Consider the following 12,734-nt stretch of genomic DNA (forward strand, 5'->3'; position numbering starts at 1 on the left):
TTTTTGAATTTTATTTATTTTTGCTTTTTTCATTTGTTTTCAATTTTTATTTTTAGTTCAGTAATACATGTATGGGATGCACAGGTTTGTTACATAGCTAAACATGTGCCATGGTGGTTTGCTGCATAGACCATTCCATCACCTATATATTAAGCGCAGCATCCATTAGCTATTCTTCCTGATGTTCTCCCTCACACCACTATCCCTTTCGACAGGCTCCAGTGTGTGTTGTGCCTCTCCATGTGTCTACGTATTCTCATCATTCAGCTCCTACTTACAAGTAAGAACACATAGTTTTTAATTTTCTATTCATGCATTAGTTTGCTGAAGGCAATGGCTTCTAACTCCACCCTTGGCCCTGCAAAAGACATAATATATTTCTTTTATGACTGCAGAGTATTCTGTATATATGTACATGTACTAAATTTTCTACATGTAGTCTATCTAATGATAGACTACATGGATATTTAGATTGTTTCCATATCTTTGCTATTGTGAATACTGCTGCAATTAATATACAAATGCATGTATCTTTGTAATAGAATGAATTATATTCCTTTGGGGATATACTCAGTAATGGGATTGCTGGGTCAAATGGTATTTCTGCCTCTAGGTCTTTGAGGAGTCATCACACTGACTTCTACAATGGATGAACTAATTTACACTTTCACGAACAAACTAAAAAAGTTTTTCTATTTTTTTTTTCTCTCGGCAACCCTGCCAGCATCTGTTGTGTTTTGACTTTTTAATAATTGCCATTCTGACTGGCATGAGACGGTATCTCATCATGGTTTTGACTTGCATTTTTCTAACGATCAGTGATGTTGATCTTTTTTTCATGTTTGCTGGCACATGTATGTCTTCTTTTGGGAAGTGTCTATTCATGTTTTTTTGCCCACTTTTTAATAGGGTTGTTAGTTTATTTATTGTAAATTCCTGTAAGTGCCCTGTAGACTCTGGATATTAGACTTTTGTCAAATTGATAAATTGAAGAAATTTTCTCCCTTTCTGTAGGTTATCTGTTCACTCTGATGATAGTTTCTTTTGTTGTGCAGAGGTTTTTTTAGTTTAATCAGATATCATCAGTCTATTATTGTTTTTGTTGCAATTGCTTTTGGGTTTTTGTCATAAAATCTTTGCTCATGCCTATGTTCTGAATGGTATTGCCTAGATTTTCTTCCAGGGCTTTTATAGTTTTAGGGTTTACATTTAAGTTTTTGATCCAATTTGAGTAAATTTTTGTCTACGTTATAAGAAAGGGTCCATTTTCTATTTTTTCTCTCACTGGATTCAGTCCCCTTCCTACAGATATATAGGAATGGGTTTCCCTCCTAGCTAGGGATCCGGGGGCTGGAGTATGTAAAACTCCTGGGTCTCTGTGTGTCCTGAGTGTCTGTTCTGCCAAGAATTGACACAGCTCTGTGTATCAGACCCAAAGCCTGGTGGTGTTGCCTCACTAGGGAATCTCCTGATCCATGGGTTGCAAAAATCCATGGAAGAAATGTGGTTTTTCTGGGTGGAGTTGCATAATCACTCATTGGTGCCCTTGGTTTGGGATGGGGGTTCCTTTGGTTCCATGATGCTCTTGGGTGAGCCGTTGCTCCCCCTCCTATGTTTCTACATTCTAATTGGGCCGAAATTTTCGCCTAGTCAGTCCCAATGTGAGAACCTGGATATTTCAGTCGAAGGTGCTGAAATTACTCACCCCTTTTCATTCCTCTCCGGTGAGGGCCACAGACTGCAGCTGCTTCTAAATGGCCATCTTGAATCTGATCAATTTAATCTTTATTATACTTTTCTTCTGTGAACTTTGGGATTAGTTTGTTATTTTTTTGTAGTTCCTAGTGAGTTTATGTTTTTTTAAATTTATATCTTTCAATTTTTTACACGTATTTGTCTATTACTGTAAACTCTGCTTTGGCTGCCTCAGTGAAGTTTCTTAGAGATTTTGGATATTAGACACTTGTCAGGTGTGTAGATTACAAATATATTCTATTATTCTGTAGGTTGTCTCTTTATTGATAGTTTCTTTTGCTCTTCAGGAGGTCTTTAATTAGGTTCCATCAGTCAATTTTATTTTTTGTTGAAGACTTAGTAATGAATTGTTTCTCAAAGCCGGTGTCCAAAATTGTGCTTTCTAGGTTTTCTTCTAGCATTCTTATAGTTTGAGGTCTTACATCTAAATTTTTAATCTATCTTGAGTTAATTTTTGTTTACAGTGAAAGGTAGTGGTACAGTTTTATTCTTCTGCATATGGATGGCCAGGATTCCAGTGACATTTGTTGAATAGGGGATCTTTGCCTCATTGCTTATTTTTGTTGACTTTGTCTAAGATCAAATGGCTGTAGGTGCATGGCTTTATTTCTGGATTCTCTACTTCATTCCATTTGTCTATCTCTTTGTTCTTGTACCAGTACCATGCTGTTTTGCTTATTGTAGCCTTATAGCATGGTTTAAAATCTGGTAATGTAATCTTTCTGTCTGTGTTCCTTTTGCTTATAATTGCTTTGAAAAATTGGGATTCTTTTAAATTCCATTCTAACCTTAGAATAGTCTTTTCTAGGTCTGTGAAAAAATGACATTGGTTGTTTGATAGGAATAGTGTTGAATCTGCAATTTGCTTTGAGAAGTGTGGTCACTTTACTAATATTGATTCTTCCAATCCATTAGCACGAATGTTTTTCCATTCGTTTGTGTAGTATGTATTTTTTTTTTCAGCAGCGTCTTTTAGTTCTTCTTGTAGTTAACTTTCACCTCACTGGGTAGCGGCATTCCCACGTATTTTATTCTTTTTGTGGCAATTGTGAATAAGATTGTATTCTTGATTTGGCTCTCAGCTTGTATCTTATTGCTGTATAATGATGCTCCTTACTTTTATATAAATTTTGTATCTTGAAACTTTACTGAAATAGTTTATCAACTACAATAGACTTTTGATGAAATCTTAAGGTTTTCTAGATACAGATTTATATCATCAGGGAGAAGAGACAGTTTAACTTCTTTTTCTCCTATTTGTATGCATTTTATTTTTTTTATCTTACCTGATTGCTGCAGCTAGTACATCTATTACTATGTTGAAGAAGAATGATGAGAGTGAGCACCCTTGTTTTGTCATAGCTCTCAAAGGGAATGAATTCTTTCGGTAATTGTCCATTCAATATAGTGTTGGCTGCATGTTTATCACAGATGGCTCTTATTTGGAGGTATGTCCATTTGATGCCTATTTTTTTGATGAATTTTATCATAAAGTCATGTTGTATTTTATTGAAGGCTCTTTCTTCATCTATTGAGATTTTATACATATTTATATTTATATATAAATATATACCTTTTATATATATTGAATATATATTCTCTATATAGAAATATATTCTCTATATAGAAATATATATTGAAATATATAATTCAGTTTATGTGATGAATTTCATATATTGATTTACATATGTTAAAACAACCTTGGGGTGAATTAACTTTTTGATATGCTTTTGAATTTGGCTTGGTAGTTCACTGTTGAGCATTTTTGTGTCTATGTTTATCAGGCATATTTGACTGTAATTTTATTTTATTGTTGTGCCTTTTCTAGGTTTTTTTTTTCCTATAAGAGTGGTGCTTCATAGAATGAGTTAGAAAGAAGTCTTTCCTCAAATTTTTGGTATAATTTCAGTAGAACTGGTGCAAGTTTTTCATACATCTGTTAGATTTCACCTGTGAATTTATCTGGTCTGGGGCTTTCTTTTGATGGGTTAGTTGCATATTACTTATTCAACTTTGGAACTAAATATTGGTCGTTTCAGGGTTTCAATTTGCTCTTTATTCGATCTTGGGAGATAGTGTTTTTCTGGAAATTTTTCCATTACCTCTAGCTTTTCCAGTTTATGGGCATAGAGATGACTCATAATAGTCTCAGAGGATCTTTTTTCTTTTATGTGGTATTAATTGTAATGTCACCTTTGTAATTTCTGATTATGATTTTTGTGACTTCTGTCTTTTCTCTGCTAATCTAACTAGCAATCTATCAATATTTTTTATTCTTTCAACAAATCACCTTTTGATTTGACTGAGACTGTATGGATTTGGGGATGTCAATTTTATTCATGTCTGCTCTGATTTTATTCATTTTTTTCTGCTAACGTTGGGCTTATTTTGTTGCTCTTTTTCTAGTTCCTCTAGGTATGATGTTAGCTCATTAATTTGAAATAATTCTGATTTTTTTAGGTCATAATTTAGCACTATAAATTTTATTTTTAACACTGCTTTTGCTGCAGCTCAGAGATTTTGTGGGTCCCATCTCTTTCATTCAATCCCAATTATTTATTTATTTATTTATTTAGAGATGGAATCTTGCTCTGTTGCTCAGGTTGAAGTGCAGTGGCACAATCTCGGCTTACTGCAACACCCACCTCCCAGGTTCAAGTGATTCTCCTGCCTCAGCCTCTCGAGTAGCTGAAATTAAAAGCACTTCCCACCATGCCCGGCTAATTTTCATGTTTTTAGTAGAGATGGGGTTTCACCATATTGGCCACGCTGGTTTCGAACTCCTGAACTCAAGTGATCTGCGCACCTTGGCCAATCAAAGTGCTGGGATTACAAGTGTGAGCCACCATGCCCAGCCCAGTGTTTTTAATTTCTTCCTTAATTTTATGGGTTACCCTGAAGTCATTCAGTATCAAATTGTTTAATTTTTATTTATTTCTGCAGTTTTGACAGATCTTTTTTGTATTGATTTTTATTTTTATTTAGTTGCCGTCAAAGAGTATGGTTGTTTTAATTTTGATTTGTATTATATTTATTAAGACTTACTTTATACCTGAGTATGTGATCCGTCTTGGAATATATACTCCATATAGATAAGAAAAATGCATATTTTGTGGTTGACGGGTAGAGCATTTTGTAGATGCCTATGAGGTATAATTGTTCAAGTGTCAAATTCAATTTCAGAATTTCTTCATTAGTTTTCTCCCTTGATGATCTGTTTATTGTTGTCAGTGGGGTGTTGAAGTCTCCCACTATTGTGTGTCTGTAAAAATGTTTCTGTAGATCTAGAAGTACTTTTTATTAATCTGGATTTTCCAGTGATGACTGCATATTTATTTCTTCTTGTTTAATTGAACCCTATGTAATTATGTAATGCCATTCTTTGTCTGTTTTTTGCTATTGTTGGCTTAAAATTTGTTTTATCTTATATAAGAGTAATAATTCCTGCTTCTTTTGGTTTTTCATTTGTGTGATAAATCTTTCTCCATCCCTTTCTGTTCAGTTTATGGGTGTCTTTACATGTAAGATGGTCTCTTCAAGACAGCAGGCAGATTTTTAAATTGTTGTTGTTGTTGTCTTTATTCAGCTTTCCACTGTGTGCTTCTTATGTGTGGTGTTTAGACCATTTACATTCAAGTTTAATTTTAATTTGTGAGATTTTAATTCTATCATGAGGTGGCTAGCTCGTTGCTTTGTCATTTCTTTTGTGTCATTGCTTTATATAGTCTGTGGGGCTATATGTACTTATGTGAGCTTTTTTTGTGAGAGCAGGTATTATTCACTTGTTTTCATGTTTAGAACTCCCTTAAAAATATCTCCAGATGATTGTCTAGTGCTAACAAATTCCCTTAGCACTTGTTTGTCTGGAAAACATTTTATCTCCCCTTTGCTTATAAAGCTTACTCTGGCCTGCTATAAAAGTATTGTTTTGAATTTCTTTCCTTTAAAAATGCTTAAAATAAGCCCTTAACCTCTCCTGGCTCATAAAATTTCTGCTGAAAAGTCTGCTGTTAGGCTGATTGGGTTCTCTTTGTACATGATATAACCTTTTTCTCTAGCTTCTTCGTGAGATTTTTTTTTTAAATTTGAAGTACTGGACGTAAACCAACAACAGTAAAAAGTACAGCACGACATATTTATGGAGGAAGGAGCAAGATGGCCGCATTAGGGAACAGCTCCAGTCTCCAACTCCAGCCTGCACACAGAAGACCGTGATTTCTGCATTTTCAACTGAGGTACTGGGTTCATCTCACTGGGAGTGCCGGACGATCGGTGTTGGTCAGCTGCTGCAGCCCGGACCAGCGAGCTGGAAGGTGGCTGGTGGCATCGCTTCACCTAAAGCCATGGGAACTTTTCCTACCCAGGGGAACTGAGACACACAACACCCGGGAGTGGGTAACTCCCACCCTGGTCATTGCTTACAAACATCATAAAGGCACACCAGAGATCATGGTCCCACACCTGGCCGGGAGGGTCCCACGCCCACGGGAGCCTCCCTCATTAAGCAGTACACAGGCAGTCTGCATCTACCGGCGGCAGCTTAGGCTAGAGGGGCTCTCGCCATTGCTGAGGCTTGGTAGGGTAAACAAAGCTGCCCGCTGGGAAGCTCCAACTGGGTGGAGAGCTCACAGCAGCTCAAGGGAAACCTGGCCTGTCTCTGTAGACTCCACCTCCTCTGGGACAGGGGCACAGCTACACAACAACAACAATGAATAACAACAAAAGTAGCAGAAAACTCTTGCAGACTAAAATCCACTCTGCCACTGTGCCTCAATGAAGGACCTCCCACTTCTTGAAAGGAGGTCTCTAGAATCCCATTGTGATCAGCGCAAGCCTCAAGTGGGTCCTTTGATCCCCGGAGGTGAAGCCAGACCTCCCGTTCTCTGACCCACTTCTGTTTCAGGGTTGAGGAAATCTTATAAGCCTTTAAATATGTCCCTGGATAGGTAATACCGGTTCCATTCTCCTGAGCCCTCAGCCTGTTTGAGCATCCAAAGGAATGGAGCTGGTCCTGTCAAGAATTTAGAAGTCTTTGAGGTCCCTGATTCTGAAGAAAAACACCAAACATAGGCGCGATGTCCCCATCAGTGGTATCGTCCGTCGACGCAATTAATCTGAGGATAAGTCCCACAATGAAAGGAAAAGCAGCGTAAAGAAAACGCCAGGCCTCTAAAAGAGCATTGAGTCCCCAAAAGGAGCTTTTTCAGCTCACGCCACCGACCGTTTCTGATCGTTCGCCCCGGAGCCTGATAGAACAGCGTTTCATCCACCAAACCGGTCGCCATAAACACGCACCAAAGCAGCAAACCGCACCCCGGCGCAGCAACGGACGGCCAGGACTAATTAATGGTATGAGAAGGTCGGTGAACGAAATGAAAGAGATGAAAAACCATGACACGAAATACGCGGCAAAATGCACGCTTTCCAGTAACCGGAATTCGACCAACTGGAAGAAAGAGATCAGCGTATTGAGGCATCAAACGCATCGAAATGAATGGTGAAAGAGAAACCAAAAGAAAAAAAAGAAGAAAAGAAATGAACAAAAGCCTGCAGAAGGGCGGGATTATGTAAAAAAGACGTAAAACCATCTGATTGGGGTGCCTGAAAGTGAGGGGAATAAAACCAAGTTGAAACACTCTTCAGGGATATCATCCAGGAGAACTTCCCAACCCAGTAGGGCAGGCCAACATTCAAATCCAGAAATACAGAGAACGCCACAAAGATACTCCTCAGAAGAGCAACTCCAAGACACATAATTGCTATTCAACAAAAGTTGAAATGAAGGGAAAAATCTTAAGGGCAGCCATAGAGAGAAAGGTCGGGTTACCCACAAAGGGAAGCCCATCAGACCGCCATAGATCTCTCGGCAGAAACTCCCGCTCAGAAGAGAGTGGGGCCAATATTCAACATTTTAAAGAAAAGAATTTTAAACCCAGAAATTTCATAATCTGCGCCAAACTAAGTTTCCGCTAAGTGAAGGAGAAATAAAAATCCTTTACAGATAAGCAAATGCTTAGAGATTTTGTCACCACCAGGCCTGCCTTTTACAAGAGACCCTGAAGGAAGCACTCCAACATGGAAAGTGAACCGTACCAGCCATTGCAAAAAACATGCCAAAATGTAAAGACCATCGAGGCTAGGGAAGAAACTGTAATCAACTAATGTTGCACAACCAGTTAATACTGCCATGGTAGGATTCTGTAAGTTCTCATACAACAATCTTAACCTTAAATGTAATGACTAAATGCTCCAATTAAAAGACACAGACTGGCAAACTGGATAAAGAGTCAAGATCTACTCAGTCTGTTGTATCTAGGAGACCCATCTCTACACGCAGAGACATACATAGGCTCCAAAATTAAAGTGGATGCTGGAGGAAGATTTACCAAGCAAATGGAGAAAGGTGGGTTGCAATCCTAGTCTCTGAGCAAAACAGAAACCATCAAAGATCAAAGAGACAAAGGCCATTGGCATAATGGTCAAGGGACTGAATTCAACAGGAATATTTCTAACTATCCCAAATATATATGCACCCAATACAGGAGCACCTAGATTCATAAAGTGGCAAGTCCCAGGGAGGACTGCACAGCACAGACTTAGACTCCCATACAATACAATGACTCTCAACACTCACTGTCAACATTAGACAGATCAACTAGACAGGAGCAGCAGTCAGTAAGGATAACCAGGAATTGAACTCATTCCTGCAGCAAAGCAGACCTAATAGACATCTATAGAACTTCCACCCCCAAACTTCAACAGAATATACATTCTTCAGCACCACATCGTACTTTACTCCAAATCAATTTATATAATTGTACAAAGCACTCCTCAGCAAATGTGGGCTTAAGAACAGAAATTATAACAAACTGTCTCAGACCACAGTAACTCAAACTAGAACTCAGGACTAAGAGAAACTCAATCAAACCACACCACATGGAAACGGAACAACCCTGCTCCTGAATGACTACTGGTAAGCACATAATCTAAATGAAGGCAGAAATAAAGATGTTCTTTTGAAACCAATGAGAACAAAGATGGCACCATACCAGAACTTGGGACACATTTAAAAGCAGGTGCAGAGGGAAATTACAGCGTACCAAATGCCCAACAAGAGAAAGCAGGAAAGATCAAAAATTGACACTCTAACATCAAAGAATTAAAAGAATCCAGAAGAGGTAAACACATCTCGAAGCTAGCAGAAGGCACAAATTCAAGATCAGAGCAGAATCGGGAAGGAGATAGGAGACAAAACCCTCCAAAAAAACGTAATGAATCCAGGAGTTGGTTGGTTTTTGAAAAGATCAACAAAATTACAGACCACTAGAAGTGACTAATAAAGTAAGAAAAGAGAGAAGAATCAAATCACTCACTTCAAAAATGATAAAGGGATATCACCACCGACCCCACAGAAATACAAACTACCATCAGAGAATACTATAAACACTTCACAAAACAAACTGGAAAACCTAGAAGAAATGGATAATTTCCTGACACTACACTCTTCCAAGACTAAACCAGGAAGAAGTTGAACTGAATAGACCAATAGCAGGGTTTCAAATTGAGTGGCCAATTAATAGCCTACCAACCAAAAAGTCCAGGACCAGATGGACCTCATTAGCTGAATTCTACCAGAGGTATATGAGGAGCTGGTATCATTCTAAACTATTCATTCCAATCATTAGAAAAGAGGGAATCTCCCAACTCATTTTATGAGGCCAAATAATCCCGGATACCAAAGTCATAGAGACATTAATGAAAAGAGAATTTTAGACCAATATCCCTGATGAACATCGATGCAAAAATCCTCAATAAAATACTGGCAAACCGATTCAGCAACACATCAAAAAGCTTTCATCCCACTCATGATCAAGCGGGCTTCATCCTGATGTAAGGCTGGTTCAACATTCTAAATCAATAAAATACAATCCAGCATATAAACAGAACCAAAAGACAAGAACCACATGATTATCTTCAATAGATTTCTTAATGCACCAACAGCCTCATACAAAACGCCAATAAATTCGCTGGCTGATGGAACGCATCAAAAATAATAAGAGCAGCTTATGACAAACCCACAGCCAGCCACTTAATGGGCAAAAAACTGAAAAATTCCCTTGAAAACTGGCATCAAGATAGGGATACCTCTCACCACTCCTATTCAACATAGTGTTGTGCTCCTGGCTAGGCACCAGCAAGAGAAAAATCAGTGCATTCAGTTAGAAAGAAGAAGTCAAAATTGTCCCTGTTGTTTGCAGATGACATGATTGTATATTTAGAAACCCCATTGTCTCAGCCCAAAATCTCCTTAAGTTGATAAGCAACTTCAGCAAAAGTCCTTGATAAAAATTAATAAAAAATCACAAGCATATACACCAATAACAGACAAACATAGAGCCAAATCACAACAACTTCCATTCAAATTGCTTGTGCGAGAATAAAATACCTAGAACCAACCTACAAGGGATGTGTAAAGGACCTTCAAGGAGAACTACAAAACCACTGCTCAGCAAATAAAAGAGGACACAAACAAATGGAAGAAATATACTGCATGCTCATGGATAGGAAGAATCAATGAAATGGCCATACTCGCCCAAGGTTTATAGATCCAATGCCATCCCATCAAGCTACCAATGAGTTTCTTCACAGAATTGGAAAACTACGAAGTTCATATATGGAACCAAAAAAGAGCCTCAAGATCTCCAAGTATACAATCCTAACAAAAGAACAAAGCTGGAGGCACGCCACCTGACTTCAAATCCATACTCAAGCATACAGTAACTAAAACAGCATGGTACTGGTACCAAAATAGAGATAGGATCTAAATGAACAGAACAGAGTCCTCAGAAATAATAACACCACATCTACAGCCATCTGATCTTTGGATAAACCTGAGAAAAACAAGAAAAGGATTCCCTATTTAATAAATGGTGTTGAAAATTACAGCCATATGTGAAAGCTGGAAACCATCCTTTCCTTACTCCCATACGAAAATTAATTCAAGATGGATTAGAGACTCTAAATGTTAGACTCCATTACCCATAAAAATCAGAGGAAAACCGAAAATCAATATTCAGGACATAGGTATGGGCAGTATTCCCTGCGTGTAAAACACCAAAAGCAACGGCAGCAAAAGCCAAATTGACAAATGGGATCCACTAACTAAAGAGCCTAAGTAAGAAACCACCGAGTGAATATAAAACTCCAGAATGGGAGAAAATTTTGCAAAATCGTACTCATCTGACAAAGGGCTACTTGGTCCAGAACCTGCTGTAAAGAACTCCAAACTTACAAGAAACAAACAACTCACCAAAAGTGGGCAAAGGATATGAACAGATATTTCAAAAAGAGGCACATTCATACAGCCAACAGACATACGAAAAAATGCTCATCATCACTGGCCATCAGAGAAATGGCAAATCAAAACCACAATGAGATACCCATCCTGGCCACCAGTTAGAATGCATGCATCATTAAAAGTCAGGAAACAACAGGTGCCGTGGAGGATGGGATAAGAACACTTTCTACAATGTTGGTGGATTGTAAACTAGTTCAACCATTATGGAAAACAGTATGGCGATTCCTCAAGGATCTAGGAACTAGATGTTCTACATGACCCAGCCATCCCATTACTGGGGATATACCCAGTTGATTATGCGAAATTATGCTGCTATAAAGACACATGCACAATGTATGTTTATTGCACTATTCACACAGCAAAGACTGGGAATCAACCAAATGTCCATCAGTGACAGATTGATTAAGAAAAATGTACATATACACAGTCATCATATAGCCATAAAAAAGGATGAGCTTCGCATCCCTTTGTAGGACATGGATGCAGCTGGAAACCATCATCATTCTTAGCAGCAAACTATCAGAAGAACAGGAAACAAACAATCAAAGACAAGTTCTCACTCATAGGTGGAACTGGAACAACGAAGATCACTTGGACTCCAGGGAAGGGGAACATCACTCACCGGGCCTATCATGTGGAGTGGGATAAGAGGGATCAGCATTGTAGCTATACCCGATGCAAATGACGAGCTTTGATTAAGTGCAGTAGACTAACATAGTACTGCCATATATATGTAACAAATCTCAAAATTATGCACATAAAATCTCACAATCCTAAAGTGCATAATAATAATAATAAATAAATTAAAAAAAAAAAAAAAAAGAATGACATATTTATCTGTCTATTGTTTCTGAGAGTTTAGTGTACCTTTTGATGGTGGCCAGGCATATACCTTAGCTTTTCATGATCTCCTTGGAGTTCTTGTGCTGTTTTCTTTTTATCTGGACATTCTAAAACTTCTAATTTTTGTAATTATTTTTGTGCAAGTAGAATTTTTCTTTTTCTTTCTTTTCTTGTAATATAATTAGTTTTTTTTTTTTTTCCTTTTCCTTTTCCTCCTGTACCTAGGGGATATGACTTTATAGAATGCTGACTAGGGTTCCCATCGGCTTTGCTTCCTGTGCACTTCTGTCAGTGCGTTTTATATTGGGCTATGCCATTTGACCTACCAACCAGTAGATGGTGCTAATAGGTAAGAGGCTGCTGCACCAAACATGGCTGAATGTGTTCTTGATCGTTGTTTAGACAATAGGCTGATCTGTGAATTGCACACTAGTCTGTGCTCCCTGATTAACCCTGGTGGTCTGGGGACCAATGTGGTTGGGAGCACACTGGGCATGTCTGCCTAGAGGTAGTAGTTACTGTGCTGCAATTAGTTTGATTTTGTGTAGTATTTCTTAGAATCTTTTATTTAAAACATGTTCTCAGAACTTGTTATGGTAAAATATGTGCTATGAGCACATGCACAGATATAATTGTAAATCAGAGAATCATAAGATCTTGTAATTTAAAAACAAGACCAACTTTCTCAGGCTTATCAGAGAACTCTAAGACTTTACTAACTTTTGTGTTTATATATAAAACCCATAACAAGTAAATAGTGCCTAAAATTTGAGGAAAT

The sequence above is a fragment of the Papio anubis genome, chromosome X, assembly GCF_008728515.1.
Source record: "Papio anubis isolate 15944 chromosome X, Panubis1.0, whole genome shotgun sequence".
Classification (NCBI taxonomy): domain Eukaryota; kingdom Metazoa; phylum Chordata; class Mammalia; order Primates; family Cercopithecidae; genus Papio; species Papio anubis.